Here is an 8,288-nt window from a genome sequence, read left to right as displayed (position 1 = left end):
TGTAACTTGTGTCCTTGTAAGAGGAGGAGACAGAGACACAGACACACAGGGAGAGTGCACTGGCTGACGGAGGCCAAGATAGCAGTGAGGCGGCTGTCCGTCAGAGGATGCCGAGGATGGCCATGGCCACCAGGAGCTAAGAGAGAGGCCCTCCGCAGAAGGAACCAGCCCTGCCCACACCTTGATTGCAGACTTATGGCCTCTAGAACTGTGAGGAAATAAATTTCTGTTGTTCTCAGTCTCCCAGTTTGTAGCCCTCTGTCACGGCAGCCCTGGGAAACCATAGGTCTTTGTCATCTTGGCTACTGAGCATGTGAACGGCACTCCTATTTGGGAAGTTGAAGAGAAGCTATTCCCCTTTCCCATCCCCGGCAACTATACCACAGACGCCTCACCCAAGCGTGGCGAGTTAGAGTCTCCCTCTGAGACTTTGAACCTTGAAGAGTGACTGAGTCATCACCCTGAGATTCTCACAGCGGCGGAGTCAATGGAACAGCACTGCGGCCAGTGTCCCGGGACCAGGACCCGTCCCCATGACCAGTCCTGTGGCAACTTCTTCGCTTTGTCTTTCTTTTCTATGACTCCCCGGACTTCCTGTTGATTCTGTGAGCTACCTAATGCCCTCCCAGAAAACCACTCTCTTAACTGAACCAGAGTCCATTTCTGTTATTTGTAACCAAGAATGCTGACTAATACACACTAGAAATTGGTTTTTGACTCAAATGCCTGTTTAGTTTGGTTTTATTTACCCATTCCTTTCCTCCCATGAGCCTTCTGCATTCATTCATTTGTTTATTCACTCATCCGTCTAACATTCACTGGTTGTCTTTTATGCCAAAGTACTAGATGCTTGGAATACATGGCCTACGAAGACATGGCCCCTACCCTTTAAAAACCCACAGCCTAGTCCAGGGCAGAAGAGTCAAGAAAACAGATGATTATGCTACAGAGTGTAATTGCTATGATTGAGAGAGAAGACACCTAACTTACATGCTCGGGAAGGGTGGAAGGCGTCCTGTGGCCACTGCTCCCTGAATTGTGTCTTAAGGGATAAACTGGATGGCAAAAGCAGGAAGGGGAAGAGGAGGGACATTCCATTAAGAGGTGGGAACTTAGCACATCAGGACATTAAGTGACTAAACCAGAGTTTAGTGTGTCTGTACAGAACCTTCTGGGTGGGGATGGTAAAAGCTGAAGCTATAGAAGTAGGCAGAGGTCAGTGCTGTAGGTCTCACTTAGGAGTCTGGACTTTATCCTAATAGCAACATGTAACCCCTGAAGTAGAGAGAAAGCAGCCAGTTTTATATTAGAGATGGATTTTTTTTTAGCAGCAGGGCAAAGAATCTCCCACACTGATTCTCTCCTTGGCTGTGTCCAATCTACTCTTGAGCCCATGAAAGACATTCTTCATTTCTGTTATAGTGGTTTTTTGGGTTTGTTTCTTTTTTGTTTTTTTGGCCGCATCACTCAGCTTGCGGGATCTTTGTTTTTGATTTCTAGCATTTCTTTTTGATGCTTTCTTGAAGTTTCCATCTTGCTGCTTACATAACCCACCTGTTCTTACAAGTTGTCTGCTTTTTCCAAAAGAACTCTTAAAATATTAATCATAGCTATTTGAAATGGCCTGTCCAATAATGCCCAAATCTCTGCCCTATCTGCAGAGTCTGCTTCTGATGCTTTTCAGATTGTGTTTTTGCTTGCCTTTTAAAATGCCTTGCAATTTTTTGTTGAAAGCCGGACATGACGTGTCACGTTATAGGAACTGAGCTAAATAGGCCGCTAGCCTGAGCTTTGGTATTAGTCTGGCTGGGGTTTTAGGCTGTGTTTAATCTTCTGTAGCTGCGGTGCCAGAGGCTTCACAGTAAATAGAGTCGGCTCTTCAAACTGTAATCCGCTGTTCTTTACTGGAGCTCTGTTGCTGGTCGCCAGGTGTGGGCAGAGGGGAAGCATTCTTATATAATCTTGGGATTAAATAGCAGTCTTTCAGTGGATCCATGTCCTTGGGCTGTGACCTGCACAAGTATTTATTAGCTTTGTTTCTCCTCCCTTAGGTGAGATAGGAAGGCTAGAGAGGGGAGTCAGGGAAGTGCCCGTCCCCTGGTGGGACAGGTCTTTTCCCTGACAGAGTAGGCCTTTGTTATCAGGATGCTCTAGGCATATTTCAAAATCTTCCCCTCCCACTGCCAGAGACATAAGGACATCATTCTGGGCTCTTCAGCAAGAGAACCTAGTGGGGGTCTTGTAGACAAAAAAAAAAAAAAAAAAGCATGGAGCCCCCCCTTAGGTGACAGATCCCAGGAGTCTCTTACTCTCAGGCTACTCCACACTCAGCCTCCAGCAATTTATCAAAATTGCCATTAAATGTTCCTGCCAGCATGTGTCTCTAGCGCCTTCTGTCCAGCTAAGGAGACCTTGGCTGTGACTCTGGCTTTGCCTGTCCCTCCAGATCACGGGATGTAGCTGCGCCCTGTGACCTCAGGCTCTGAAGGGCGCAAGATAAAGCACTGATTTTCAGCTCCTTCAGCTCTTTTTGCTCTAAGGATGAGAGTGATGACTCCAAAGCTCTTTACATGTTGGAGCTGAAAGCAGTCCCTCGATATGCTGCTGTTGACTGAATAAAGCAGAATAATCAGGTCTGAAGGAGCATTTGTGGAGCGACTGCACTAGACGGAGAAGTCCAGGATGAAACCGGGGTGTGGCTGGGGTGAGAGTGGAACACAGTGGGAGAAGGAATACAGTGGGGAGCAGATATTTAGGGAAGGAAAATGAAAAGCTAACAAGCAAAAAAGCTCACTAATAGGGAGTTCTGCTTAGTTTTGTCCTGAATACCTATAGATGACCTGTTCTGATGACCTGAAGGTATTCTTTTTTTCTTTCTTTTTTGAAACAACACCAATTTATTCACTTAAGCTCTAGAGGTCAGAAGTCTGGAATGGGTCCCACTGGGCGAAAACCAAGGTGCTAGCAGGGTTGCACTCCTCCTGGAGCCTTTAGGGGAAGAATCTGTCTCCTCGCCTTTTCCAGCTTCTGGATGCCACCTCCCTTCCTTTGTTCATGGATCCTTTCTCTGTATGCAAAGCAAGAAGTGTAGCATCGGCAAATATTTCTCTGGTTGCTACTCTCCTTCCTCCCTCTTTCACTTGTAAGGACCCTTGCAATTACACTGGGTCCATCCAGAAACTCCACATACCTGAAATATCCCTGTGGCCATGCAAGGTAACTTATTCTCAGGTGCCAATGAGTAGGACATGGGTCTCTTTAGAAGGGGCGCTATCCTGCCTATCATAGGAAGGAGGCACTTGTCAGGAAGCAATGATTGGATTGACCCTCTTCTATACTCCAGGGAGTGCGGGGAGAGACAGAAGCTGAGAGAGGTGAAGTGATAACACTTTCCCCTCTTAGTGTTCTATCTTTTTTTCCTATTCCCTTTTCCCCTTTCTCTTCTCAGTATCAAGGGTAATTCTCTTGCCCTGCTTTTTCCCCTTAACCTGAAGGTTTTCTGCAGAGCATCAGAAATCTATGATCAGAGTTACACGAGAAATAAAATAAACAATAATCCATCTGGTCGGGACTGATGTGAATGCTGACAGCACAAGTTATATTTCCTTTCATTTAAAAATACCCGCCGGGGGCTTCCCTGGTGGCGCAGTGGTTGAGAGTCCGCCTGCCAATGCAGGGGACACGGGTTCGTGCCCCGGTCCGGGAGGATCCTACATGCCGCGGAGCGGCTGGGCCCGTGAGCCATGGCCGCTGAGCCTGCGCGTCCGGAGCCTGTGCTCCGCAGCGGGAGAGGCCACACAGTGAGAGGCCCGCGTACTGCAATAAATAAATAAATAAATAAATAAATAAATAAATAAATAAAAATACCCGCGGGCACGGCTCCCCATCAGTGTCATAGAGAAGGTGGCGTGACTGCCCTGTTTTCATAACCTTGGAGAGTGCAGTGGCCTGGAGGACACGGCAGTAAAAACTGAGTAATGGTGGGAGCAGCTGCCGAGTGGAAAGATAAGAGAATACATTTTACCTTCCCAGGGCACTTGCGTACCACAGAGCTTCTCCTTTATAAAATCTCCTTCTTAAACATCCAAACTGCCTTCTTAAACTCCTTCTTAAAAACTCCACCCATTTTCTGTCAGGAAAACGAAGGAGGAACGACGGGTAGCAGCAGGGCCTGGATTCCAAGCAGGGTCCCCTCCATACCTCTGTGAGCACAGGACTATGAAACGGCAACTGCGTTCCGTGAAGAATAACACAGCAACTCACTTTGGTGTTGGTTTTCTTACGGGTAAAGTTAGGGGCCCCGACTAGAGGGTTTCTATGCTCTATGAGTCTCCCTGCTTTGTGAGTCTGGTTTTAAACAGGTTGATCCAGGCTGCCCAGAAGTTCACCCTGCTTCTCCCTCCATTGCAGAACAGTTCTTTCTTCATTCTTAAGTAACTTTTCTAGATAAGGGACTCTTGATTCCCCTTCAGTCGTTGGCATCCCTCCTGTCTTATCTCAGGCCACCTGTCACAGTCCAAGAATGTCAGTTTGCCATGTGGTTGCTGATTCAACTTTAAAGCTTGTAGAACCACTTGGAAAAGAATCAACCTTTGGGGCTTTTTTCATAAAGCTTTGTAACAAATATAATGATTTTACAAGAAATTGTTTTATCAATTCCTTTTCTCATTTCTTTTTTTTTTTTTTTTTTTTTTCTTTTTGCGGTATGCGGGCCTCTCACTGCTGTGGCCTCCCCCGTTGCGGAGCACAGGCTCCGGATGCGCAGGCCCAGCGGCCATGGCTCACGGGCCCAGCCACTCCGCGGCATATGGGATCCTCCCAGACCGGGGCACGAACCCGTATCCCCTGCATCGGCAGGCGGACTCTCAACCACTGCGCCACCAGGGAGGCCCTCTCATTTCTTTTTAAATAAACTTTTTTTCTGATTATAAATTAATATGTGTTTATTGTTGAAAATGTGGAGAATACAGAAAATTATACTGTCTATGGTATTTAATAACACAAAAATTGTTAGTAATCCGACCACTCAGAGATAATTGTTATTAAAATTTGATACATTACTTTATGGCCTTTTTTCTACACATTCATATGTATACTTTTTTGTGTTTTTAACAAAAAATATGTATTTTTAACAAAATTGGGATATATGATATACTTTTTATTTCCTTTTTTTTCTTTTACTTACTGTCATAGCATGGAAATTCTTCCATGTAACTAAATATTCTGTAAAAATATAGTTTAATGGCCTTTCTAAGGAGCTGGGGATGGAAGGTAGAGGACTAATCCTCTAAACGTGGCCTATGTTATGGAGTCACTTGTGCCTGAATTGCATGTACTCTGCTGACTTTAGATCCTTCCCTACTCTCACAGCCCAGTAAAAAGGGGACTGACTCCCCTTAAGGAGGAAAGTGATCGCTCTGTGGGACCAAAAAAGCAAACGCCAAACTGAAGCAGAGGTCAGGTTCTTCTCCGTAACTTCTCGAACACAGTAGTACGTGTGTCTAATTAAGCAAGATTTAGCTTCCAATCCAAAGATTACTGAATACCCACCAAGTGTCAGGCCCTGTTCTAGGAGCTTTCACATATATCCTATGTCACCTGCTGTGGTAGAAAATGAAGCCACGTTTAAGTTACTACACAAATAAATCAAATTTGAGCTTCCATCCTGACTGAGAGAAGTCCACTCATCATTCTCTGAGTTTTCCCCTCCTTGCAAATTAAGACCCCCTCAAGGTGCTTACTTCATCCAAGCGAGTCAGTCTGGTTTAATATTTCTGTTGTGGAGAAAAGAATTTGAGAAGTCTGGTGTGACTGCTTAAGCTTCCAAATTCTGCTCTGGTGAGGCTGACACAGAAAACAGGAAGTCCGGCTCTCGGGTGTAAGGGTTCAAAGTCTACCCGCTGAGACAGTGCGGCACAGACTGCAGGGAGGGAGGAGAACCCAGGCTAGCAACGGTTACCCCACGCGACTGGAGACTGGGTCCCCAGTACAAGTTTAGAGACGGATACTTTTGTTTACAGAAAATCAGTGATTTCTCTTAAGGAACCCCAAGGTCCAAGGCAGCAGGTGAGGACACGGTGCCACCTCATTACCCTGCTCCTGACCGGCCTCCCCCTGAGACAGGACAGGCTCTGGCGCTGGGCCTGCCATACCAGCCCCGCTCTCTTACTGCACCCCCGGGCAGCACCAGCACCGGCAGCGTGGTGGGTGCCTTCTTGGGGGCCGTCACTGCACACTTCTCAGCACTCGGCTTACTCAGGACTGTCCCAACACATCACAAGTGTTAGGTTAACTGGAAACCACAGAGGGGAAGAGTCAGGGTTTCTGATTTACCGGGGGAATCCTTGGGCTCTTTGCAGATTTGCCCACTTCCTCCCCAGCAACCTTCAGATTCCATTCACCAGTGGGCTGATGGCGAGACAAAGCCCCAACCTCGGCCAAGCCAAAAAATTGCTGCTCAGCCCAAATGCTCTGGACCCAGGGGCCCACTTGCCTTATAGCCACACACCTAAAAGAGGTACAAATCATGCCAGTTATATTTATGACATAAAAGCTACAGCATGTGGTGATCAAAAAGCCAGGTACAGGACTTCCCTGGTGGCACAGTGGTTAACAATCTGCCTGCCAATGCAGGGGACACGGGTTCGAGCCCTGGTCCGGGAAGATCCCACATGCCACAGGTTCACCACAACTACTAATCCCATGCACCACAACTACTGAGGTTGTGCTCTAGAGCCTGCGAGCCACAACTACTAAGCCCGTGTGCCACAACTCTTGAAGCCCGCGCGCCTAGAGCCTGTGCTCCGCAACAAGAGAAGCCACCACAAGGAGAAGCCAATGCACCTCGACGAAGAGTAGCCCCTGCTCTCCGCAACTAGAGAAAGTCCGCACGCAGCAACGAAGACCCAACGCAGCCAAAGAAAACCCAGTTATGATTCCCAGGTCTCTGACTTTGCTGACTGAACAGGTGACGTCATTAGTTTAAACAGGGATTTCAGGAGGGAATTAGATTTATAAGGAAGATGGTATATGTTTTGGACATTTTAAAGTGTGCAGTGGCTTTTTAAAATACTCGGGTGGAAGCTCTGGGTGTCAAGTGCAAGAGAACTGGGTGAACCTGAGATTTGGGAGTGATGGGTATATTGGTGGTTGATCACAAGTGTGGATGTGATTGACAGGACAGAAGAGGAGCTGGGATGGAACCTGAGAAACAGTACCCTTGGAGAAGCAAACCCACCGAGGAAACTAAGGAGCTCTCAGGGTAACAGAAAGATCGAGTTGTGTCATGGAACCCAAAGGGAGATAATATTTCAAGAAGGAGGAGTTTGTTCAATGGCATCCAAGGCAACAGAGGTCAAGAAAGACAAGCATTGAAGTTAGGTTATGAATTTCTCAGATAGATAAGACCTATCCAAGTCTGTTTTGGCATATTATTGACCAAGGTCATATGATCAGATTATATTGTCTTTCAACAACTTGTGCTTGGAGTTGTATGATTAAACTCTTATGAGCACAGTATTGACAATCACCTACTAAGCGATCATTGCTTAGTGTAACTAAGATCTTTTCACCACATCTTACTTTGCTGATTTTATCAGAAGCTTAAAAGCCACTTTCTTCTTGAAACTAACGAAATCTAATAGCTACTATATTCTGTTTTGGCTTTGCCACTTGAATTTGGCACTGCCTGGTACAGCACAGGTTCTTTTGAGATCAGTGTGTCTATTCATGCGTCAGGTGGTAACTCAATTCTCCCACACTTTTTACTGGAATACCATGAAAACATTTTGAACATGATATGGCATCCTTGGTCTTCATTTAGCTTGGGTGTATCGTTTATATATTTAGTCCACCTCTTTTCTCTTTACTCTGACATTGCTAAAGTACTTCTACTTGGAGCCAATGTGATCATAAGTGGAAATACAAACACAGGTGACATCAAGTGCCAGTACTTGATTATAAGACAATTCAGAATATGCTTACGTTAAAATCTCTAGGTCATTAAACTGAAAACATAAAATTTCAAAATTCTCCTGGAGACCTCTGCCCTGGAAAATACAGCTTTTGATCCCGTGGTTCCCTGTGAATGCATTCCTCCCCGTTACAAGTAGTAAATCCAGCTCGTTCATCTTCAGGTGTGTTCCTGGTGGGCTTGCTGGGGGGAATGTACTGTCCCTCCTTTGCTCCGGGGATGTGCTGTATGCACACCTCGAGGGTTTCATCACAACGATCCGGTAAGGCTGTTAATGCCCACCTGACAGATAAAGAAATGGACGTTCATAGAGATG

The sequence above is a fragment of the Mesoplodon mirus genome (assembly GCF_964341445.2).
Source record: "Mesoplodon mirus genome assembly, chromosome: 17".
Classification (NCBI taxonomy): Eukaryota; Metazoa; Chordata; class Mammalia; order Artiodactyla; family Ziphiidae; genus Mesoplodon; species Mesoplodon mirus.
Note: the sequence above shows the minus strand (reverse complement) of the source record.